We start from the raw sequence: 27,063 nt of genomic DNA, 5'->3' as shown, positions 1-27,063 counted from the left end.
GGGCATAGAACTCAGATCTCCTAACTCTCAGACCTGTACTTTCTCCACTGTGTAGAAGCAAGAAGATGCTTTTCCCTTAGACCTACAAATGAGACAGCAAACATATTATTTTATTTTAGAAGTGTCTATCAACTCTGTTATATTGTACTCTTCCAAGCTCTTAGTACAGTGCTCCACACACTTTAAGTACTCAATAAATGCGATTGATTGATTGTGGACTTATGTCACATCTTACTTACAAAGAACTTAGACAATCAATGTAGACTTGGGAGGGTATTAAGAAATTTCACATGAAACTCAATACTAGAATTGGAAACTCTCTTCTATTTGCCATCTATTGCTAACTGCTATTATGCTGCTTATATAGGATCCAGTTTTCTCCCAAAAAAATCCTGTAAATCACAGAAATGGATTATTAATGTAATACAGGTATAGAAAATGTACAATATTACACTCCCCCTAATTCAACAAGTTCATCAAGGAGTAATTCAAAATCAATGAATATTTCCCCTTTAAGCTACAGTATAAGCCACCAAATACAACCAGACACTTAAAAACCCATTCATTTCTAGGTGCATGAGAATGCAACAGCCTGGCTCAATTTGTTCCACAAAATCTAAAAAAATATTCCCTTTCACTTAAGAAGATTTTAATGACTGTTTAAACCACAGATCAGTTGTAAGAATAATTTCTGGCTTAAGGCCATGAGTCACTTACTGTCAAGACCCCTGGATTGACATTAAAACTTAACTGTGAAACCCAGAATGAAGAAACACTGTAGTATAGTGAAGTATCCTTCCTGAAAATTTTCATTGTTTCACAGTTATAGAAGGTAATTAGAAGTCGAACTGAGCATATATTCCTTTACCTTGAGTTTAAAAATGAGGAGACAGGTTTTTGAACACCAGCCAGATTCTGTCTAGCTGCTAACAGCTGAAAAGTTTCAAAGTTATTTTAGGGCAAATCAATTAACGAGCAGGTACAAACCTTACAGCAAATGAGAAGTAGGATTCCCAGATGCTATGACAAATGATAATGTGTTGAATCTAAATGTGGACAGTAGTGCACAAGAAGGAGCCCATACAAACTGCCATGCAGTTTAACATTTCAATTCTTTGTGTATAACATGAGGAAGTTCATGCACGGGAGAGCTGTACTCAGAAAACTGTAACAAACAATTTGTGTCAAAGCAACTTACTGCAGATGTCTTTCATGCCGACGCCAAGCATAAAAATTGCTATCCTTTTGCCAGACTTCCCTCACTAGCATATTAGCTCTAATATGTGCATTATAACTTTAATGAATATTAAATCTTTCTCTTGTATGAGCTTATGACAGGGCTTTACGTGACACTTCAAAATTTCAGAGCTGTTTCCAGGAGTCCAGTGGAATGATACTGGATACTCCTCATTCCATCACCGCGACCGCTATCACCCTCATCCTCTCACCAACAAGCCTATCAGAATCAAGGGACAACCTCAGACAAGAAATCAGGCAAAATGATTCATTCATTGTAAGGAAAACTCCAATGTGAGTACACTTGGCACTCAGTATCAGAGAACAATGAAGTCCATGGTTACAGAATAATAACAACAATAATGGCATTTGTTAAGCACTTACTATGTGCCAAGCACTGTTCTACGCACTGGGATAGATATAATGGGGTTGGGCACAGTCCCTGTCCCACATGGGGCTTACTATCTTAACTCCCAGTTTACAGATGAGGCAACTTAGGCACAGAGAAATTAAGTGACTTGCCCAAGGTCACAGAGCATCAGTCAAACTGCATCTTTGGTGAAAAACCAGTGCTTAGAAGGACTATATTGGAAGCTCTTCCACTAGATTGTAAATTCCTTGTGGGCAGGGATCGTTTCTACCAACTCTACTGTACTGTACTCTTCCAAGTACTTAGTTTAGTGCTCCACACACAGTGAGGGCTCAAAAAATACCATTGGTTAGGTAATTTACCTCATGTCTCAAAGAATGTTGACAAATGTCAGTCAGTAAATACCTGATCAACTCACCAATCTTGAAACAATTCTCTAAAGACTGGCAAGGAGATGGGGCTTTTGATACTGTACTCCCCCAACCGTTTAGTGCAGTGCTCTGCACATTGTAAGCAGTCAATAAATGCAATTGAATGAATGGATTAATAGGAGAGCAGGAGATCATGCTTATTCAATTGTATAATATTAATGTTCATATCTTTAACATTCATTGCCCTTCAGGAAGAGCGTGAGGTCGGGTGGGAGAAGAGTGTAGATAAGCCTGAAGGCCTTACAGCTGAAGTTCAGGAGTTTCTGCTTTCTGTGGCTAGGATGTGATAACCATTTGAGGTTTTTGAAGAGAGTGGATTTGTATGCAAAATAATCCTTTCAAAAACTGACCCAGATAGCAAAATGAAATATGGACTGGAGAGGGGAGAGACTGGAGTTACGGAGACCAGTTGGCTTCAGTTTTACTAACAATGTAGTTGCTGAAGTCTCTCCCCCTCATCAAAGCCTTCCAATACCCAGCTCTTCTCCTTCTAGAGTCATTCTCCTGGGGAACTGGTCCACTCAGTCTTATGAAGTATCGGGGAGAAACTTCCCCCTCCCCAGATACTTCATTGGGCAGAAGGATATGCCCTCTATTCCTGAACACAGTGTGTCCTTTCTCTTCCCAACAGTTCACACGATCATTTAGAAGCAGCGTCAGAGGTGGGGTGGCTGAGAGTCATTCTATAGGTGCTTTTAAGCAAGGGAGAATCACAGGGCAGAACTGGGCCTGATATGGCTGGTCCCTGATGTGAGGGAGCATTTCTGGATCTGACTCGAGGCCTTGATACATCCTAGGTACCTCGAATGTCTCCCACCTCCCAGCACTCGTTCCTTCAAGGCAAATGCCACTTCGACTCATGCCTCCATGAGTGGCAGGATTGGAGAAGGGACACAGTCAAGGTGTACTGCTTTAGGACAGATTGTGCTTGCTCCTCCTGACCTCAGCCTAGAGAATTGGAGGGGCCTAAAAGCATTTATTCTTCTGAGTGACCATTTTCTCCAAATGAAAATAATCATATATTTGCAGAGCCATTCCCCCAGAAGATAAGAACTTTTCAAAAATTTCTCATTGGGTATGGATTTCCCATCAGCCGTCTTTCAGACTCCCTGTACAGCCTTGTGTTGATAAGTCAGCCTGTTCTATTCATTCTCTTGCTACAATTCTTTGCTATTAATCAATAAGCTTACTTACGGCAACTGCCACCCCAAATGATGCTTGAGAACAGCACAATAAGGGATTTCACAGGATTAAAGTTCTCTCCTACATATTCGCACACTTCACTTTTGTATTAATTGTTTATTTTTCAGCTAGTATGTCTGTGGGCCAGCTGGCTCCCTCGCTAAGCTTCTTCATCTGGCACATGTCGATTGACACTTGGAAATGCTCTGAGCTACCCAAGCAAGAATGAGTCTTGAAATCTCAAGATGCCATTCATCCCCACAAATGTACAATTATGACTGTTTCTTCCTTCACATGAACTTCAGTTCAGTAGTCTGCCCAATGGTGAAAGCTATCATGACAACTTTGGGATAATTTGCAAGAATGCTGCATCATAAATTTCTGTTCTGTTATAGCTGCTTCACATGTGCTTTTGTCCTTTTAGTTGACCTAGCTTGAATCCATTGCCCTTTCTTTTAAATAGTAAGACCCATTTTTATAGTCTTCCGTGAAATCTCCTCAGGCATCTTTGATCTTGTCAGCCCAGTACTGATTTCCAGTTCAGTTCTATCTGGAGGGGGTGGGGCAGGCAGAGTTTTTCCTCTCCCTCTCCCCACTTTGAGGTTCCAAAGTTTCTTCTGAAATGCCCGGAGACTTATGGGGATTTTTATCCTAGAACTGGTGACTAAAATATGGCTGTGATTTGTGCTGGAATAAAAGACGCATAACGCCAACCCCAGTAACCTTGAGAAAAACACGGGGGACTGCTGACTAAGGGACTCATCAAAAATGATCAGGGACAGAATCAGAGTAGTTATTATTGCAATAATCCACAACCCTGGCACAGAGCTGGGGGATTTCAGATCCAGTCAACTTTGGCGGAATTTTAGTATTAGTGCATTTACCTAGGATCCATCATATCAGATCAACATAGAGGATAGCAATAAAAACAAGAGTGTTTTTTTTTCTCGAAAGTGATACATTAATTTGACAGTGCAATTTGGTGGTACTAGAACTTTACAGTTTGTTTTTGCAGGAGAAGTGTGTACAGAAATGCAATGCCTGAATCTTGACACAATTTTTCACAATCCTTTTAACAGAAAAGCCGATGCTATGCCTGCTCCATGAGTTTTATCCTACAAAAGAGGAATTTCATTCTATAAAATCTGTCAAATTGGATGGAATATGGGGAGTAGCCAATGTCAGTATAGTTTTTATTTTAATTTAATGCTTTAAAACTGCCTTCTTTCTCCTGAGATCATGTTGTTTATAAATTATACACCAAGGAATTCTGGGATGCTTGTGGATGCTTACAACTCATGAAGGGGGGGGAGGGGGTGTGGGGTGTGTGTGTGTGCATGCGTGCGTTTGCATATTCTTTAACATTTGAATGGTTTTGGCATCTAAGAGCAATCAGTTGTATTTATTGAGCACTTACTGTGTGCAAAGCACTGTACTAAGCTCTTGGGAGAGTACAATATAATAGAGTTGGTAGACATGTTCTCTACACACAATGAGCTTATAGTCTAGAGGGGAGATTGGCTTTTTTTTTTTTTTTTTGAAGGTCACCACCCTTTGTCCTATACCTCCCAATAAGGAATCTCATGGCATAAATCATGCCAGATTCAAAATGCAAGATGGAGTAAATTATGTGCCTATGAGGAAGAAAAATATGCATAGACAAGGTATAGTGGCTGCCAGGAAACAAGGCCAAGATACTCTAACTGGCTTGGTTTATCCTGATTTATGGATGTAGGGCTACTGAAAATCAGAGCTGAATATGCAGAGCATTAGCTATCTTGTTCACAGCTTGATCACTGAATTAGATACCTTGAGCACAGAGTTAAACAGAAGCGATTTTAAGGTAGCTGGAGCCCAAAGGTAATAAAGTCATCCATAGTATGTTAACAAAATTTGTTTGAAACCCTATGCTTTAATTTCTGCCCCATAACTGCCCAGATTTTTCCTTCAAAACTCACCTTAAGAGTTAAGGAAAATAGATAGCTATGTCTAAAGAAAGGTCTTTTACAGCTAGGTCATTAGCAAGAAAGCCTAATTGTGACACAAAACAGAGCAAAAGACTTTGTGTCTCAAATTCCTTTGCAACTGCTATTATTCTTGGTGGTACTACTCGCCCACTTGAAAGTAGCACTCTGCCAAGGCTATTTAGGAAACAACAGCCAGAGTTCATTTACCAGCTCCTGTGAGGGCTAATGTTCTCTTGCTATAGCCATGACTCTAGAAGGCATTATAAATATATTCTCGATAAGAAAAATAGATTAGACTCCTAAGTTCAGACCCTCTTTGATCAGCATCATTCAGCATATAAAACTGCCATTGTGCTAAAGCATTATGGGAGTTGACCCTTGAGAAATGCCTTCCCTCAGACAAGATATTAAAAAGATGTCCCATTTACCTGCTTCATTGATTGTTAGGAAGCTAGAGATTTTGTGACACTTTGAATTACACACTCCGTAAACTTCCAAGCCCCGGTCCACATTACGTCCCGTTCCAAGAAAAACAACCCAGATGCATTTGCAGTGATAGAAAGATTCATTCCTATGCATTCTACTGTATTTCATTCTATTTTATCCTCTTGGCATTTATAGAGCCCAAGAACCTCTTCAGTGGGGCATGGCTCTCACCAATCTAGCTTAGCACTGAGTGAGTCTATTAGGGATATTTTGTGGCTGAACCATGGTACTCTACTAAAATAGTCATGATTTGACTAAATAGGGAAAGGCTAGGTAGCAGAAGGGCATTTGGAAGATTCAAGTAAAGACATTTCAAACCTGAGGCACTTGGAAATGTTCATACCAGTTCCAAGAGGATAAAGTGTTATGTACATCTGCAGAAGGATTCAGCTCCTTGTGTTGAAAATCCAATGAATCCCCACCATCTTTCCTATTTCCTTTCATTAAATATTTTATCAGTTTTTCTGCACTCAGTCAGGTAATTTGGGCTTTTTTCACTGCTCATGCCTAACTGCATTTCTGAATGGACATTTTCTGAAATTGTCACATCTCCAACACTTTACTAAACTATTTTAGGAAGAATGCATTTTTCTCTAATGTTTTATCTGTATTCTTCCTTACCTCTTCATGATCTTTAATCATAATTATTAATAATAATGATAATAATAATAATAATAATAGTATTTGCTAAGTGCTTACTATGTGTCGAGCACTGTTCTATGCATTGGGGTAGATACAAGTTAACCAGGTCAGACACAGTCCCTGTCCCACATGGGGCTCACAGTGTTTATCCCCATTTTACAGATGAGGTAATGGAGAGACAGAGAAGTTAAGTGATTTGCCCAAGGTCACGCAGCTTGCAAATGGTGGAGCCGTGATCAGAGCCCAGGTCCTTCTGACTCCCAGGCCTGTGCTCTATCCACTAGGCCATGCTACTTGAAAGATGTATTTAATAGACAACGAAAATACATTTATAAGCGTTAAATGCCAACCAGCAGAGTGTATGAATGATAAAGAGATTATTATTATTCCCTAGCTGTTCCCCCCCCCGCACTTTTTGAGGGTATTTGTTAAGCGATTACTATGTGCCAGGAGTTATAGTAAGCACTGGAGTAGATGCAAGATAATCAGGTTAGACACAGTCCCTGTCCCAAAAAAGGGGCTCACATCCTAATGCTAGAACATTACTATTATTATTATTATTATTGTAAGATTATTATTATTCCTCCTCCTTCTTCCCTCACCCCCAATGATCTGGCCTCCTACTTCATTAATAAAATTAAATCCATCAGGTCTGAGCTCCCCAAAGTCACTCCCCCTCCTTCTCCAGCCCCCCCGGCTCTCAACCCTCTCCGCTACTCTCCCATCCTTCCCAGCAGTATTCTCAGATGAGATCTCCTCCCTCCTCTCAAGTGCTACTCCAGCCACCTGTGCTTCTGACCCCATTCCCTCTCATCTTATGAAATCTCTCACTCCGTCCCTTCTCCCCTCCTTAACTTCCATCTTCAACTGCTCACTCTCCACTGGTTCCTTCCCCTCTGCCTTCAAACATGCCCACGTCTCTCCCATCCTAAAAAAACCCTCTCTTGACCCCACCTCACCTTCTAGTTATCACCCTATCTCCCTCCTACCAGTCCTTTCCAAACTCCTCGAACGAGTCGTCTACACACGCTGACTCGAATTCCTCAACGACAACTCTCTCCTCAACCCCTACATTCTATGGAAACTGCCCTCTCAAAGGTCACCAATGACCTCCTGCTTACCAAATCCAACGGTTCCTACTCTATCCTAATCCTCCTCGACCTCTCAGCTGCCTTTGACACTGTGGACCACCCCCTTCTCCTCAACACGCTATCCAACCTTGGCTACACAGACTCTGTCCTCTCCTCATTCTCCTCTTACCTCTCCGGCTGTTCATTCTCAGTCTCTTTTGCGAGCTCCTCCTCCCCCTCCCATCCCCTTACTGTAGGGGTTCCTCAAGGGTCAGTTCTAGGTCCCCTTCTGTTCTCTATCTACACCCACTCCCTTGGTGAACTCATACACTCCCATGGCTTCAATTATCATCTCTACGCTGATTACACCCAAATGTACATCTCTGTCCCTGCTCTCGCTCCCTCCCTCCAGGCTCGTATCTCCTCCTGCCTTCAGGACATCTTCATCTGGATGTCTGCCCGCCATCTAAAACTCAACATGTCCAAGACTGAACTCCTTATCTTCCCTCCCAAACCCTGCCCTCTCCCTGACTTTCCCATCACTGTTGACGGCACTACCATCCTTCCCATCTCACGAGCCCGCAACCTTGGTGTCATCCTCGACTACACTCTCTCGTTCACCCCTCACATCCAATCCGTCACCAAATCCTGCCGGTCTCACCCGCACCATCGCCAAGATCCACCCTTTCCTCTCCATCCAAACTGCTGCCTTACTCGTTCATTCTCTCATCCTATCCCGACTGGATTACTGCATCAGACTCCTCTCTGATCTCCCATCCTCCTGTCTCTCCCCACTTCAATCCATACTTCATGCCACTGCCCAGATCGTCTTTGTGCAGAAACACTCTGGGCATGTTACTCCCCTCCTCAAAAATCTCCAGTGGCTACCAATCAACCTACACATCAGGCAGAAACTCCTCACCCTCGGCTTCAAGGCTCTCCATCACCTCGCCCCCTCCTACCTCACCTCCCTTCTCTCCTTCTACAGCCCAGCCCTCACCCTCCACTCCTCTGCCACTAATCTCCTCATTGTGCCTCGTTCTCACCTGTCCCACCGTTGACCCCCAGCCCACGTCCTCCTCCTGGCCTGGAATGCCCTCCCTCTGCACATCTGCCAAGCTAGCTCTCTTCCTCCCTTCAAAGACCTACTGAGAGCTCACCTCCTCCAGGAGGCCTTCCCAGACTGAGCCCCCTCCTTCCTCTCCCCTTACTCCCCTTCCCCATCTCCCCGCCTTACCTCTTTCCCCTCCCCACAGCACCTATATATATGTATATATGTTTGTACATATTTATTACTCTATTTATTTTACTTGTACATATTTATTCTATTAATTTTATTTGGTTTATATGTTTTGTTTTGTTGTCTGTCTCCCCCTTCTAGACTGTGAACCCGCTGTTGGGTAGGGACCGTCTCTATATGTTGCAAACTTGTACTTCCCAAGCACTTAGTACAGTGCTCTGCACACAGTAAGCACTCTATAAATACGACTGAATGAATAAAGAGCCCAATCTGGTTAATAAATGCATCTTCCTTTTCATCTTATGTTTTGAGAATTGAGAAATGATTTAAATGGATTCTAGATAAATATCAGGCAGACTCCATGATTAGCATAATTTGAAATATTAATTAAAAACAAACAATTTTCAATCAATCAATAGTATTTATCAAGCACCCACTCTGTGCAGAGCATTGTACTATATCACTGGGAGAGTACAGTAGATTTAAGAGACATGATCCTTGCTTTCAAGGAGCTTGCAATCTAGTGAACAAGACAGACACTAAAATAATTTACAGACCAGAAGAAGAAGAAAATGATTTACAAATGAGTTAGTGTTTAAATAATAAGTACTGAGGTGGCAGTTGGGAAGGTATGATCTGGGGAGGTTAGAGATTAATTCAGAAGGCTTCCTGAAGGAGATGTGGTTTCAAAATGACCTTGAAGGCAGGGAGAGCTGTGGTCTGCCAGATTTGAAGGAAAAGAAAGCTCCGTGCAAAGGAGGAGGCTGTAAATAAGAGATTAACGGCAGGAGTGATGAGAATGAGGAACAAAGACAATTATTGGGTACTTATTGGAAATTATTTTAGGAGTGGGAAAATGCATGCTGAAGGATGTTTTAGAAAAAGGTCCAGGCAGTAGAGTGAAGAAAGGACTAGATGAAGGAGACAGTGGAGACAGAGAGTCCCATGAGGAGGCTGATTCAATAATCAAACCAGAACATGACAATAATAATGATTGAGGTATCTGTTAGTGCTCATTATCTGCCAAGCACTATACTAAGTGCTGTGGTAGATATAATATAATCAGATCAGACCTAGTCCCTGTCCTACCTAAGGCCTACAGGCTAAGGGGGTGAGAACGGTCCTTAATTCCCATTTTACAGATTCCCATTTTTCCTCGCTACAGTCTAGTGAGGAAGGCAGGCATTAAAATAGGGGATAAGGGAGTGTAGAGGGATAGGTACGTAAGTATGGTGGAGCTGGGGGTAGGGTGAATAACTAGTGATTAAGGGGTTCAGATCCAAGTGCAAAGTGACACAGAAGGGAAGGTGAACTGGAGAAATAAGGGCCTAGTCAGGGAAGGACTCTTAGAGGAGGCATGATTTGAAAGAGGCTATGAAGGTGGAGAGAAAAGTGGTCTGTTGGATCTGAGCTGGGAGGGACCTCCAGGCCAGAGGAGGACATGGGCAAGGGGCTGGCAGAGGGGCAGATGAGATTGAGGTGCAGTGGCAAACTCTCTCAACAATTAACCTGCTTTCTCGCATCAGATAATCAGGGACCTCTGGATTAGAGGAATATATTTATCAATGTATGAATTCCTTAGGCATGTTAGATTTCCTTTCTTGCCAAGGCTGTACTCTTTAGTACTGTATGATTACTTTGGCACTGTGATGTTTTCTCGAGAAGAAGGACAATTAAATTGGAAGGATGAACATGAACATCTTGAATTCTCATTTAAACCCTTGTGATGTCATCACTGACCTCAGGTAACTCATAGCCTCCTAAAGCCTAATTTTCTTTCCCTAGCACATCAGGCTAACTACTGCTAAGACTCACCTATCCTTGTAGAGATTATTTCCCACCCTTGAAAACAAAGGTTTAGAAAGGGAGGGTGAAAGGCAGAAAGAGTCATGTTCAAAAAAGATTTAGATTCGGTGTGATAAAATAGTGCAAGTTATCCTTGATGCCCTTTTTCTCTGTCATTTTGGTGTGGAAATCACAAGGAAAATGTAATTTAGATCTAGTAACAGCCTGATTTGATTTCAAGGGCAACTTAAAGATGTGGCACTGCCCCTATTCCCTTGCTCTGAAAGGAGGTTGACTTGAGGGTTCAGTTTTCCAAGGTGTAAAACTGATTACCTTGCAGACAGCTATTCAGAGGTTTTTCACCTGAGCCTTAAATAGGCTTAAAGCATCCTTTCTACAATAGATGGAATCTAAAAAGCCCAAGGTGCATTTCACTATAATAAAAGCTTTCCCTCGTGTTTGGGGGTCCATTTAAACTGAAACAATCCTTATCACTCTATAAAACTTCAATTCTTTTTTGTTTTTGTTTGCTTCAGTGATGGTCTAATTAGTGAAACCTTCCCTATTTCTACTCTTTGAGGGACGGGAGAGATATATATCCCATAATCGTATTTAGTAATAAAGCATAATCTATAGTTCCTTTATTTTTGGCTTGAATTTGTATAGTACAGATTGCTCTTGAACCTATGTGATATCTGTAATATATTTTATATTAATAGCTATCTCTCCATCAAGACTTTATGTTCATTGTGGGAAGGGAATGTGTCTGTTTATGGTTATATTGTCACCCAAGTGCTTAGTACAGTGCTCTGCACAAAGTAAGCATTCAATACGATTGACTGACTAGGATGGTATTTTGCTCCTTCTTTCCATTGATGATATATGTGCCACTTCTTTTCCCTATTATAATTCCTCTCTAGACTATAAGTTTGTGGTGGGCAGGAAATATGTATGGTATTTTTTTACATGTACTCTCCCAAGAGCTTAGTACAGTGCCCTGCACACAGTAAGCACTCAATAGATATGATTGATTAATTGCCTGATTCTGTCTTTTGGCCACTTGCCATAACCAAATGCAAATGATATATGAAATTAGCGTAGTGCTAGAGTATAGAGACCATCCTTTGCAGACATTCTTGTGTAAGTACTTTTGTATCTAATATGAAATTCAGACACTTATGGAAAATGCTAGCAAGCTCTAAAGTCTCATTGTATTTTCAAAACTAATCAGATTAAAGATCTCTTTTGACACACATCTGCCTCTTCCTCACCCACTAAAAAAATCAATTAATCTTAAATGTATCTTAGCAAAATAAAATTGCTAATATGATTTTTCAAAAGTTCAAATTTGGAGGGCTCTTGATTTTTCCACTCAATGAGCTGGGCATGAATTGCTTTGACTCATAGAACTATATATTCAAAGTTCATAGGAGGTTATTTGTAATAGCTTGATGCTGTCAACATCTATTTTACATTTTATTTTTCAAGCAAGAGCAGAAAATCTTTGTTTCATTGTTGAAAAATTGTTTGTAACTACTGTGTTTTTTTTTTCCTTTACCCATCCCCCTTAATAGGTTGAGGACCATAGGAATAAGGCTGAAATTAAAAAATAATAATAATTTAGCCCAGTTCTCTCCCTCTTATGAGGGGGAGGAATGGAGTTATGAAAAAAATGTGCTGATTTGATGAGCAGGCCCAGAAGAGGTGGATCCACTGTAGGTAGGATCACTTCTGCCCAGCCCTAACCCTACACCTTGGCCCAGGCTGGGGGGCAATAGAGAAGCAGTGATTCTCCACGGGGCATGCTGCCCACACCATACCTTCCCCAGGCTCTGACTTCCTGGGCTCTTTAAAGAGGGAAAGTGTCTGCTGAGAATCAATCACATCTCCTCAGGAAATAGACTCATTCCTCTGAGCTAATACAATAATCAAGGTGGGTTAGGATAAGTGCTTGAATTAAGGTGGTAGCAGTTTGGATGGAGAGGAAAGGACAGATTTTAGTGGTATTTTAATGATGATCTCTATTTCTCATTTTGTAAATGGTAAAGGTGAAATCTGGTATCAACTGCATTGCCTCCAAATACCAACTGGACAGAAAGGTTACATTCTGATTCCCTCACAGCTTTATCTCTCTAACCATTCTGGAAGATTTCAAGGACCTAATAAATACTGTGGCATTAGTTAAGCACTTACTATGGGCCAAGCACTGGGGCAGATAAAAGATCATTAGGTCAGGCGCAGACCCTTTCCCACATGGGGATCACTGTCTAAGCAGAAGGAAAACAGGTTTTGAATCTCCATGTTACAAATGATTAAAGTGAGACACAGAGAAGTTAAGTGACTTACCCAAGGTCACACAGCAGACAGATGGCAGAGGATTAAGAACGTAGATCCTCTGACTCCCAGTCCCGTGCTCTTTCCACTGGGACACAGAGTGGTCTGTTCTAAGTCAAAGCCCTATGCAGCTACTGTTAGGATATCATGACAAGATGCTTTAGATCCAAAGACTTACAGCTAGAAGGAGTTGGCCTTTTCGGAGTTCCCCCTACCCAATGTGCCCAATGAGAAAGAGAGAATATTTCAACCTAACACATCAGGTCTATACTGAGAGCTTTATCATAGCGAAAAGAAAAAAAATGACTCCGTCAAGATGATCTTCGGCTACAATGTGGTTATTAGATATAGGGTATTTTTTGGAACTATTTGGAAATTCTCATTCTATTGAGATTTCCCTCAATAACCCCCAGGGAAGAAATTAATTTCTTTTCATTTGGTCCACGAAAATCATCTCATCCCACTTTTATGTAGATATCGTATGACAATATTAGGGGCCGAGAAGCTATATGCCTCAAATATTGTGCTATTTTTTTTTCCCAACACATAAAAAAATACTATTACAAAGTGCTATAATTTAAGCAGCAAACCAGGGAGGAATTCTAGGGATAGTGACGCTTACTAGGAATTGCTTTCAGGTTAAACTCCGGCTTCATCTTGTCTAAGATTGGTTTTATAGGTGGTGAAGAAATCATTGATTCTGATTAATTATCTTTCTTTTATGATTCCTGTTAAACTCTGACTATATGCCAGGCACTGAAGTAAGCATTAGGATGATCAGGGTGGACACAGTTCCTGCCCTACATGGGGCTCACAATCTAAGTCCCAGGGAGAAGGTAACTGAGTCAAAGAGAAGTTAAGTGACTTTCCCAAGGTCACACAGCAAACAATTGGCAAAACTGGGTTTAGAACCCAGGTTCCATGACTCCCATGCCCATGCTCTTTCCACTAGGCAACACTTTCAAAATGTTGCTTCCGACAGGTTGAACCATCCATCAAATCGTTCAACAGCAGCAATGTAACCAAACCACAGAATGGGAAATAAAGGAATTACATGATAAGTCATTAAAAATGAGTTGATCAAAATCTGATTGTCTAGATTCCTGGGAAAAGCAGCAAGACCTAGTGGATAGACCATAAGCCTAGGAGCCAGAAGGACTTGGGTTTTAATCCTGGCCTGCCACTTGTCTGCTGTGTGACTTTTGGCAAGTTACCTAATTTCACCAGTCCTCAACTGCCTCATCTGTAAAATGATAATTAAAATCAATCAATCAATCAATCAATCAATCGTATTTATTGAGTGCTTACTGTGTGCAGAGCACTGTACTAAGCGCTTGGGAAGTACAAGTTGGCAACATATAGAGATGGTCCCTACCCAACAGTGGGCTCACAGTCTAGAAGGGGGAGACAGAGAACAAAACCAAACATATTAACAAAATAAAATAAATAGAATAGATATGTACAAGTAAAATAAATAAATAGAGTAATAAATATGTACAAACATATATACATATATACCGGTGCTGTGGGGAAGGGAAGGAGGTAAGGCTGGGATAATTAAGATAAATAAATAAATAATTAATTAAAATGATAATTAAGACTGGGAACCCCATGTGAGACTCTGTCCAACTTGATTAGCTTGTATTTACAGTACAGTAGAGTGACTGACACACAGTAAGCGCTTAACAAATATCATTAAAAAAAGATGGTTAAAAAATGCCTTTCCTCTATATAATCAAAAAATTTCAATAACTAGCATTTTAGTCAGCCCTGAATTGTTCAAGGATTTTTGTATGTAGATAATTTAAATGTGTTTTGTTTTTGATAATTTATTTTCAGACTGACTAGGTTTAACTTCTGAGATACCCAAACCTTTCAGGAATGGATAGTTCTAGCTCAAAGTATAAGCATTCTTTAGCTTCAGAATCCCTGCCATAGTACCTATAGTAAACTATAGTAGGCTACACTAACTATTCTTCTTCTTTTTCAGACAAATTTAAGATGGGAGATGTCAAAGTGTGAGTTTAAGAGTAAAAGTGATCATTTTTTAACCACTGGTGGGAAAGGAGTTGCCAGTGGGGAGGTAAGTGTTGAAATCTGGCATTAATCCAACTGAGTTTGACCCATAGATCACAGATAACTATACTGAATATGACTGTGAGTTCTCATGCTTAAAATGAAAAAAATGGGGAATGCTGGGGAATGAGACAGGAGATTTTTCAAAATGTGCACTGCACTGCTCTATTGACTTAAGCCAGCCACAAGGAAATTCAAAAACAATTTAGGGAATGGAATGCAACTACCTCTATGAAGATCGCTCTTCATAACACAGTCGTATGGGGAATATTCCAGTGTGAATTATGGCCTGGCATGTATGTTTACCTTAAGGCTTCAGCAGATGCTAAATTGCATTTTAAAAGTTTGGTGAATTTAAGCTGAACAGGCTGTTTATGTCACCCACAAGCAGCAATAATGACACCCAAAAAGGAAGAGCAAAGCAATTGAAGAGCCTGTGTCTTGAGGGGAAGGTTGGCAGAAACAGAAATTTCAAATATTTTATAAAAGCTGCTGATGGTAGACTAGGGTTTGTTTGTTTTTTAATGTTACTGGGAGCTCAAACTGTGTGACTTTGTCACAGACTAAATGCAATAGCAGCTGGCTTTCCAAATATGATCATTACAAAGTTAAACGTTAAGGAAACATACTTAAAGAAGTAACCAAGCAGAAATTCTGGGATCATCATCCCCAACCCTCGCGATACTACCCTCCCCTTTTTCAAGGCATATCGGAATTACCATGGAGGAAGAAGGAATTAAGGTCCCTGAATATTTTGGTTTGGGATAGTATCCAAAAATTTCTCTCTCAAGCATAATCTGGCACAGAGGCATGCAGAACCAATAGGGAACATAAACTATTATTTATTCACAAAGAAATGGTTTGCAGTCAGTCTCCCAAATGTCTCCTAAAACCAAAATTATAAAACCAAAGTTATATATATATATATAAATTCATAATAGTGGAGCTAAAAATGTTGTCCTTTCACCGGTGTTGTCCTTTCACCGGCTCTTGGAGATGAATTCTGATTGGATCTCTCTGAAGGACTAACACTTTTCACCTTATTTATTACTTGAATATTTCTCCTTAGAATAATGATGACAGAACCACCTCAGATTAAATACGAATTGATGAAGATGTTTCCTCAAAACTCAAATTGGACATGGATCCAATCCTTCCTGAGATGTGAAAATTTTTTTGTTGGTTATTTTGGCTTTTTAATCATTTATTCCTTCTCAAATCATCTTAGTATTTAGGTCTACTTTAGATTCAGATCACTGGCCTCTTTAAAATTGGTCTTGGAAATCCCTTGAGAATGCTAATCATAGGACTGTTAAATTTTCTACTTTGTCATTACTCATAACTATATAAGAAAGGGCCTTATCCAAATGTCAAAATTTTGAAAAAAAAAGGTGTTCTGTTATGAGAATAAGAAGATATGTGAAATTGAAGCCTGGCAAAGTGTAGTATATATTTTTTTTCCTTGACTTTTTTCTGGCCCTACCTGCACTTTTAGATTCAGCACCAGCTGGTAGAAGAACCATCAGAGTTTCTTACTATTTTATGCAGCATCTCCCACCTAAAATTGGATTTCAGCTCAATTTTGCTGATTCAAACAATTATTTTCCTATTTAACAAAGTTATGGAGACAAAAGTTTAACCTGAGATGTTAGTGAAGAGGGACAGAGAAAATATCAAAGGAACCCAGTGTTCTTCATTTTAAATGTTCTTTAGAGTTGATTATTATTATTATCTCTATTCTTGTCTTATGGGGGATCCAGTAAATTGCTCAGTCGCAAGGAGGGAAAATCAACTCTTCCAAGAAACCTAAACCAAGTGCCATCCAAGGTATTATATGGTACCATGGTAAATTCACTTCAGAATGGTAAGCAATTTCATCTCAGGGACTCTTTTACTAACCATAGGTTGCCAAGACTTTATATTGTACTTAAAATTGCCAAGGTATTTTTACAATCTTTTTTATTAGATTTCTTCATAAAAGTCTCCACTGCCAGGCTGATTTTCCTTTCTGTTTTGCATTCCCTCAAACAACATCAGCAAATTCCATTTCCAAAATCATTTTCACTGGAGTGCTGTTAGTGCTTGGCTCTCAGAACTGAATTAGAAAATGTTCTGCTTTGAAGCACTTTTTTCATCAAATAAAAATAGTTTAGGTTTTGAAAAGAAAAGAAGTGCCAAACCCGAGGTGACCACAAAGTCCAAAGATTTAAAAATGAATGAAACAAAGGCATGGAGCTAGGATTAAGAAAATAAACCATACTCCTGTTGGAAGAAGATGCTTTCAGTTTGGGATCTGAGTCAAAGTGCTTAAAAGCTTCCTCTCAAATTTGAAGAAAGAAACTGAAATAAGAGAGGATTATTCACAGAATTGATCTGACCCATCTTATATAGACACTTCTAGGAACTTCAAGGGTTGGAGTTGGAATTGTAGGTGAGGGTTGGGGGCAAGGCATGTCTTGAAAAAGTCTCCTTCTGAAGAAGACAGTGAGAGAAACGATGAGACAATAGCGCAAAAGTGAAATGTTTAGGCCATTTCTAAAAGGATGGTAAAGGATGGCAGGGACAGGAAAGTTCTGCAGAAAGGAGAACATAGACCTCAACATAAACTGTAGTAATGTTAATCCTATATAAACACACTATGATTTGAAAGCTCACTTCCTCCAGGAGGCCTTCCAAGACTGAGCCCCCTTTTTCCTCTGCTCCTCCTCCCCTCCCCAACGCCCCAACTCCCTCCCTCCTGCTCTACCCCCTCCCAGCCCCACAGCACTTGTGTAGATATGTACATATTTATTATTCTTTTTATTTTATTAATGATGTGTATATATCTATAATTCTATTTATATTGATGCTATCGATGCCTGTCTACTTCTTTAGTTTTGTTTCATTGTCTGTCTCCCCCCTTCTAGCCTGCGAGCCCATTGTTCGGTAGGGATTGTCTCTATTTGTTGCTGAATTGTACTTTCCAAGCGCTTACTACAGTTCACTGCACCCAGTAAGCACTCAATAAATACGATTGAATAAATGGTGCCATATTTTTCCCATTTTAAAACAGTGGTATGGTGGGGCATAACTGTGGACGGCTCAACTAGTGTGATGGCAGTTTGGATATCTACTAAATCTACTGGATCTCCAAGTGCTTAGTACAGTACTCTGTACACTTCAAAGAATACTACTGAGTGATTGACCAAAACTCAACTAGGTAGGTATACAAAGCCTCCTCGAATAGAGGTTTCTATGAAAGAATGAAGCACGTTCAAAAATATGGAAGAGGCTGTGGGTCACACATCAGTGTTACCTGCCATACAGAGACACTATATAAAATTTCCACCATCAATAAGAATACTTTTGAACACGAAGGGCCAATACATACATATTTCACCATACAAGGTATGAGAAGCTGCCAAAATGACATGCTAGTAAAATGTCTCATTTGCATTAATAATGATAATTGTGCTATTTGTTAACCACTTATTATTTGCCAAGCACTGCTCTAAGATACATGGACTATGAGCCCGGTGTTGGGTAAGGACCATCTCTATATGTTGCAAACTTGTACTTCCCAAGCACTTAGTACAGTGCTCTGCACACAGTAAGCACTCAATAAATATGATTGAATGAATGAATGAATGAATGAATGAATGGTGTTCAGGTCAGAAACAGTCCCTGACCCTGTCCCACCTGAGGGTCATGGGCTTAATCCCCATTTTACCAGATGAAGTAACTGAGACACAAAGTAAAGTGACTTGCCCTAGGTCACACAGCAGACATGAAGCAGAGCCAGGAATTAGAACCCACATCCTCTGACTCCCAAGCCCATGCTCTTTCCACTAGGTCACTCAGAGGTTTGCAAATGAGAGCCTAACTTTTCCAACTAACACAGCAACAGTGAGAAAATTAGGTAAGATACAGTCCCTGATCTATAAGGAGCTCACAGTTTAAGGATGAAGGAGAACTTGAATTCAATCCCTATTTTACAGATGAGAAAACTAAGGCATGGAGACTGTAGATTGTACACTGTAAGCTCCTTTGGGCAGGGATTGCATCTACCAACTTGGTTGAAATTGTACTTTCCCAAGTGCTTAGTTAAGTGCTGTGCACAGTTCAGTGCTCAATAAATTCCACTGATTAATTGGAAAAGTTAAGTGACTTTCCCAAGGTCACACAGCAAGCAAGTGGTGGAGCTGGAAGTAGAACCCAAGATTACAACAGATGAATTGGAAGAAGCTGAAAGTATTCATTCTCCCTCCCTGGCTTAGAGGGAGCTCTGTTTTTATTTTTTTTTTGGGGGGGGGTAAGGAGAGAGAGGGAAGGAGGGAGAGAGGGAGAGAGAGAGAGAGAGAGAGAGAGAGAGAAAGAGAGAGAGAGAGAGAGAGAGAGAGAGAGAGACCTAAATTATCTGTCCACTTCCACTCCCCTAATCAGGCCAGCTGAAATCCCAAAAACCCTTTGTCAGAATTCTATCTTTCTTATAATGCAGAGAACCTTCCAGTTTAAAAGCAAATGTAACCTTTTCTATTCTTCCTTTTTTTTTTAACTCCCTCTCAAAGTTTTCACTGACACATATCTTGATGTGAAAACTCAAGTTGGGGACTTTTCAGCTAACACATTCCTTTGGTATTCCCTAAACATCCCCAACAAGTCAAACCCTTCAGTTTAACCTTTTTCCCATTTCCCTGCATAGTATCTGTATTTATGGTGTTTCCTTCACGCAACATCTTGTCCTTTAGGAGGGTGGGTATGTTTTCCTGACTGTTCTTGATATTCCCTGTTTATCTCTTTCAAGAGAAAAGAGCAACACATTCAAATGAGTCTCTTGCAAGAGCTTCAGTGAACTTGGAGGGATGATTTCTGTAACAGAGGAAAAACGAATAGGTGAATAAGAAAACCCCAAATTTATTTCAAACATATAACAATGCAAAAAGATTTTGAACACAAAGGCTTGTAATTTGCTTGCTGTTGCAATTATAGCATATGAAATCTTTGGTCAGACATCAACGAGCTAGTAAAAATTACCCACTAACCTGAAATCTACAGTCTAATAAAGGTAGATTGGACTATACTTTTGCAAAAGAGGATGTCTCCTGATTGGCTGAAGGCTCAACAAATTTGTATCTCCAAATTATGTGAATACAACTTGCAGTAAAGGTTATTCTTTCATTGATTTGTCTGATACTGCTCTTTATTTACTTTATAGTATGTATAAGAGCTGCAGTGACACCAGAATTCAATCCTGCTATAGGAAAATGGTCTCCTGCTTTGAAAATGAATGCTTTGTCTTCCCCTTTATGTTTATTTTCCGTGAAAGTGGCAGCATTCCTTTGGCACTTTATGTTCTTTGGAAGACCATCACCTGATGGCAATATTCAGTTACACTTCGTTGGGCTCCCTTAGTCTAAATAGTGTCTAAACAGTATTGACCAGATTGTTAGAAGACTAATCCTTGTGTTGGAAATCTTACAAAGAAATGACACTATATCCTTTTTAACTATCTTTCAATTGTTAACTATTGCCAATTAGGGTTGGATGAAACATGGACTTTCTCTACCAGTAAAATACTGGCTTCCAAAAATGCCTTAGGCTAAGTAGTACTATAGGTATATGCTATGATGCAACCAAGTTCCAGTCCTTTAAAATGTGATTGCAAAATAGTGTACATTTTGCCACAGATTAACATGTTGTAAATTAGGATCCAGTCTAGAATCCCTGGAAAAGTAGTTATTATACATAATGACAAATGTCACTAAAGTATTTGATATTTATTAAAACAATTCAAAGTAAAAGATCATAATATTAAGTAAATGAGGAGTTGCAATGTGATGATGAGCCACTGCAGGAGACTGCAAGCTGTGGTAGTAATTTTTCTATTTTAGTGAAGAATTTTGTAACAGGTTGAAAAGCAGCCTTCTGTTCTCCTTAAAGCTCCTTGTGGCACAAAAACTCCTTCTGCACACCTGAGTATTTTCAACAATTCTCTTTACTGAGTTCTTCTTCAACCATATTAATAAATTAATCAGCTTTCTTGAAAATTGACATGAGATGTTTTAATCCCAAGATTTTAGCTAGTCATGGAGAAACCATGTTTACTTCATCCTCTAGACTGTAAGCTTGTTGTGGTCAGAGACTGTCTCACAACTCTGTTATACTGTCATATTCTACTCTCCCAAGTGCTTAGCACAGTGCTCTGCACACAGTGAGTGTTCAATAAATACAATTGATTGATTTACTGATCTGCATTGGCTTTACATTTGGATCTGTACATGTTAAGCAATTGATACTTACCCCACCCTCAGTCTCACAGCATTTAGGTACCCATCCATAATTTATTTTAACGTCTGTCTCCCCCTCTAGACTAAGCTCCTTGTGGGCAGAAATGTGTCAACCAACTCTGTTGTACTGTACTCTCCCAAATGCTTAGTACAGTGCTCTGCATGCAGTAAACACCCAGTAAACATGATTGATTCTGAGACACAACATTCCCATTTATCTAATATCAAAATAATGTAAACCACTCTTTTAGTTTTATCCTGGGCTGGAGGCATATGCATTTTTCTCTGCTTTTAAAGTAGGTTAGGACTTTGACAGCTGGAAATAATCAGTGCTGGAAGAATAAGTGGACAAAATACCACACTAAATGAGAGTCAATTCAGATCCTAGGCATCCTCTATATTTACCTCTAAGCAGTCTCTGTTCTCACAGGACCAGATTCTCATATTAGTTAACCCTAAGGGATTGTCAAAAATATAAAGTAGAGAATCAGACTTAGGAATCAACACCACAGAAAAGAACAGTAGTTGATCGATTATGTCATCTCTAAAAAGTCTGCTGAACTCTAGACACACAATGATCTGGAATTCCAAACTGAAGTTCTCTCTCATTTTATAATTATAATGTTAGTTTCACTAAGGGCCCTGGAGTCTAAAATCAAAAAATGAAATTCAACCTGGACATACTCTCACTTATCAGTTCTTAAGAGTGGATGCCCAACCCCTGAGATATTTATGTTGCTTGTCAAAAATGAAGAACTGGGATATGTGGATGATGACATCCGTTATCCAGGTATCTTAGTCCTAATAGAGATGCAGTCAATGCTTTCAGACATTGTTCTTGGAGTGCCTCTCAATCTTCAATTACAAGCGTTATGGACCTTTAGTGGAGAGAAAAGAAACTTGGTGTCCTTTACATGCAGCTTAGACTTGTGTTTTGAAAGTTAAACCCGCCAACACAACCAGGGTGTAACATTTCTTCTAATGCAATGAACTAGAAGCACCACTGAGACATCTGAATTTATTTTTCTTCAATCCCATCTATACTTAATCTGAATAATTTTTACCAACAAATTATATGTGGCAGAGAAATCAGAAATGCTCAACCTCACCAGTGTTGATTATGCCTCAGGATACAAGTAACTGCTTTTGCTTATTTCATAAACAGACATATGTTAAAAAGGCACTAATCAAATAAGATTCTGTAAACCTTCTCCTGTCTGTGATAAGCAAAATAACCTCTGGCTTTTGACTTCATCTCTCTTCTTCTAATTCATAGTCTGGCTATTCAAATGATAGCCATCATTCAGACAAATATATCAATTTCATGTTCCAACAGACCTCAGGAAAGTCTTGTATTTATGAAGCATCTTTGGGGTACAAACTAATGTACTTCGGGGTGTTTCAAAAGTGGAAGATAGTCCCTTCCCTCAGTAAGCATAGAATCTAATGAGGGAGGAGAGGCACAGATGACCCATAGCAGCTGATAAATTGTACCAAATCTAGGATAAGAGAAATTGAATCAGGGATTCTTTTAAAGGTGCCCTGCTTAGATTGTCCTCCTTTACATGAGTTATTTTCTTAAAAGGCCAGAGCAATCCTTGGGCTGCACAACAGGATAATCACATTTTTTTTTCTACAAATACAAACTCCTCTATATATTTTATACACCTTGCAGCTTACTAAATCAGTAATAATGGTAATTTCTTTTTTATGTAAATGTTCTCTGAGCATTCATTTTTCTTTGCCTAAAAAGAGAGACAGCTTTTGAGTGACCCTATTGGCTAAGGACATTTACACCAGGCAATAATAAAACAAAAGACTTTGCACGGCTGCAGTTTGCAAGGAACTGACATTTGGCAGTGAGCAACCTTTCTAAAGTTCAGGAACTGCATTAAAGAGAGGATTATAAAGGGCATCATTAGAATTTAGGTGGAAAAGGGTTATTGAGCGTTTCAATTACAGAGCTACCTGAGTGACAGTAAGAAATAATAGACACAAATTAGTACTATTGACTGCTTCTAAGCACCTATCCAGCAGGTCTGAGAAGCAACCTGAACCAACACACTGCCATGCATTCGGAAATGTTCAAATAACTCACTTCTGATTGGCATTGCTTTCTCAAGGCGAGGCTTCCATCAAAGCTGCCAAAAAAATTACGCATCATTCACCTGATTAAACCTGGTTGCGACCTTTTAGGATTTCTCCACTTTTCTCTGTGCTTATTTTCAACTTAGTAGTTACAGACCCAGCAAGATAAAGAGGAATGCTGCTTCTGAAAAAAAGTGATACTTTTCATTAGCCCACAGAGATTTTTGGGGTGTGCATGATACTGAGGATGCCATATTCATTCACATGTTTGGATCACACAGAAAATAATGTTTACCATGTAGTTACATAGGTCTGAAGGATTTTGAGAGTGGTTTATAAGTTTTTCTCATTCTGTACATCAATCAATAAAGCAATGGTACTTGTGGAGTTCTTACTGTGGGTAGAGCCCTGTAGTAAGTGCTTGGGAGAAGACAGTGAAATAGAGTTGGTAGACATGATCCCTGCCCTCAAGTAGTTTACACCCTAGTGAAGGAGCTGATAATCACTTACTGTGTTCAGAGCACTGTACTAAGCGCTTGGGAAAGTACAGTTCCACAGAAGTGCGCATGATCACTGCCCATCAGAAGCTGACAGTCTACAGGTGGGACAGAGACTTTAAAATAGATTATGGATAGGGAAAATAGTAAAGAATAAGAATATTTATACAAGTGCTATGGGGCTGGAGTGAATATCAAAGTGCTTATTCATTGGTTTCCCTTTTAGCCATTAACAATAATTTTAAGTAAAATTCTGAGGTTTTTCCATTTCCATATGACTTTTCCATTTTACTTATTTTTTGTGAGATCTTTCAGGAAAATAAATGATGCATCTGTCCTTGTTTTAGCTGCCTGAGGCTAACAGTATCTCTAAAGCTGAACTCCCATGCTCCTCTCCTCCACCTAAGTTTCTCATTATAGTTGCCAACACCACCACCCTCCTGATCACTGAAGTCTGCAACTTTGGTATTATTCTTGACTCCTTTCTTTCCTTCAAGCCCTATATTTCAGTCTTTTGCCAAATCTGGTCAATTTTTCCTCCACAGAATTTCCAGGACCTGGCCCTTCTTTTCCATCAGCTGGTCCAGGCACTTGTCATATTCCATCTTGATTACCGCATCAGCCTCCTCAATACACTCCCTGCTTCCAGTTTCTCCCCTCTCCAGTCCACACTTTACTGCCTGGATCACTTTTCTAAAACATCCTTCTCTACATGTTTTGCTATTCCCCTAAAATCTCAGCTACCCTTCCCTTTCTGCATCAAGCAGAAACTCCAGACCATTGATTACAAGGCACTCAATCAGCTCTCTCCCCTGGCACTCTCTTATACCATTACATACCAGCTCACACTCTTTGATCCTCTCAAACTAACCAGCTAACTATGCCTCATTCTCTTCTCTCCAGCCAACAACCTGTTGCTCAGTCCTCCCCTCTGAATGGAGCTCCCTTCCCCCTCAAATCCAATTCCCCTCAATTCCCCTCAAATCTTCAAAGCCATCCTGAAATCATGTCTCCTCCAAACTATGAACTCCTCCTCTAGATTGCAAGCTCCTTGTGGGCAGGGCACGTGTCTACCAACTCTGCTATATCATTCTCTCCCAAGCACTTAGTACTGATAATAATAATAATAATAATAATAATAATAATAATAATAATGATGGTTTTTGTTAAGCACTTACTATGTGCCAAGCACTGTTCTAGCACTGGGGTAGATACAAGTTAATCAGGTTGGGCACAGTCCCTGTCCCACATGGGGTTCACAGTCTTAATCTCCATTTTACTGATGAGGTAACTGAGGTCCAGAGAAGTGAAGTGACTTGCCCAGGGTCACACAGCAGACAGGTCGCAGACAAGTGGCAGAGCGAGGATTAGAACGCACATCCTTCTAACTCCCAGGCCCAAGCTCTAGCCAACTAAGCCATGGTGCTTCTCTTAGTACAGTGCTCTGCACACAGGAAGCACTCAAGAACTACTACTGATTGACTGATCTCCTCAGGTTATAGCACCAAAATCCTAGTGTGATGTAATGGAAAGGGCACAGGTTTGGGAGTCTAAGGGCTTGGGTTCTATCCCCCTCTCTCCCACTTGCCTACTATGTGACCTTGGACAGGTCACTCAACTTCTCCATACTTCAGATGACTCATCTGTGAACTGGGAATAAAATACCTGTTCTCCCTCCTACTTAGACTATGAGCGCATGTGGGACTGGGACTATACCTGACCTGCTTATTTTATATCTACCCCAGTGCTTAGCACAGTGCTTAGCACATAGTAAGCACTTAAATAATACCACAATCATTAACTGTTAGTTCAGCACTTATGTTTCAGCTTAGCCCTTGTGCACTTACAACCACCTGTTCGTGTACATCTTACATACCCAATCCTTTATATACCTTATTTTTTTCTTACTCCTATTTGTTTTTAGAATCTCTCTCCCCCTGCTAAATTACAAATCCTAGAAGGAAGGGATCATATCAATCAATCTACTGAGGAAGACAGACATTAAAATGAATTGCAGATCTGGGAAGCGGCAGAGAGGATATGTACCTAAGTGCTGGGGATGGAATGAGTATCAAAGTGCTACAGGGGTCAAGATCCAAGTGCATAAGTGACACAGAAGGGAGGGAGAATAAGGTGGGGAAAGAGAGGTTCGTCAGAGAAGTCTTCTTGGGGGAGATAAGATTTTAGGAGGTAGTTGAAGGTAGGGGGAATGACAGTTTGTTGGATATGAAGGGAGAGGGAATTCAGGCCTAAGAGGGGATGTGAGCTGTGGGTCAGTGAAAAGAGAGACAAGATAGAGGTACAGTGAGTAGGTTGGCATCAGAGGAGAGAGTGTGGATTGAGTTGTAGTGGGATAAAGTGCTCTGCACATAGTAAGTGCTCAATAAATATGACTGATTGATTGATAGGAGATCAGCAAGGTAAGAGAGGAGGGAGAGTGCTGATTGAGTGACAAAGCCGATGGTAAGGAGTTTCTGTTTGATGCAGTAATGGATTGGCAGCCATTGGAGGTTTTAGAGGAGTGGGGAGACACACACAGAAGTGTTTTTAGAAAAATCATCTAGGCAGCAGAGTGAAGTATGGACTTGAGCGGGGAGAGACAGGAGGCAAGGAGGTCAGCAAAGAGGCAGATGTAGTAGTCATGGAGGGAAGGGATAAATGCTTGAACCAACTCTGTTATATTGTACTCTCCCAAGTGCTTAGTATAGTGCTCTTCACACAGTAAGGGCTCAATAAATATGACTGATTGAACGAACAAATGTGATAGCAGTTTGGATAACTACTAAATCTATCTGATCTCCAAGGGCTTAGTACAGTACTCTGTACACTTCAAAGAATACTATTGAGTGATTGACCAAAACAGTTTTCTGTTTTGGTATAATATGTCCTGCTGTTTCATACTGTCTAAATCAATTAAGGGGAAAAAAATAAAACAAAGACTGCAACTTTGAGGCCAAAGTTGTGTTTATCACACTAACAAAGATATTGCTGTACAGATTTGAATGGTATTCAGCTGTCACATTTACTCATAAGAACTGATAAATTTGTAATGGCTGACATACAGAAATTGATTTATGAGTTGGTGGGAATGGAATGGAACCACTGAAAATGCCCTTATTAAAAATCTGCAATTTTTCACAAGGACTAGCTTGCCTTAATAAATGTGAGAATAGGTTTGATTTCATTCAGAATTAATGTAGTTTGAAATTGAAATGAGACTCACTTCCTGCCTCCAGGAGGTCTACTGACATTTCTAGTGCTGCATCTGAGAAAAAAAACTCAGCTGAAAATGAAAAATAAGATAAATTCTCCATAATTTGCACAATGAACACATAAGACAAATTTTATGAGGTCAAAATCAATTAAATTTTGAAAACATCAGTTTGGTATGGG

The sequence above is a fragment of the Tachyglossus aculeatus genome, chromosome X3 (genome assembly GCF_015852505.1).
Source record: "Tachyglossus aculeatus isolate mTacAcu1 chromosome X3, mTacAcu1.pri, whole genome shotgun sequence".
Lineage (NCBI taxonomy): Eukaryota > Metazoa > Chordata > Mammalia > Monotremata > Tachyglossidae > Tachyglossus > Tachyglossus aculeatus.
The sequence above is the reverse complement of the archived record's forward strand: the minus strand, read 5'-3'. Positions refer to the sequence as shown.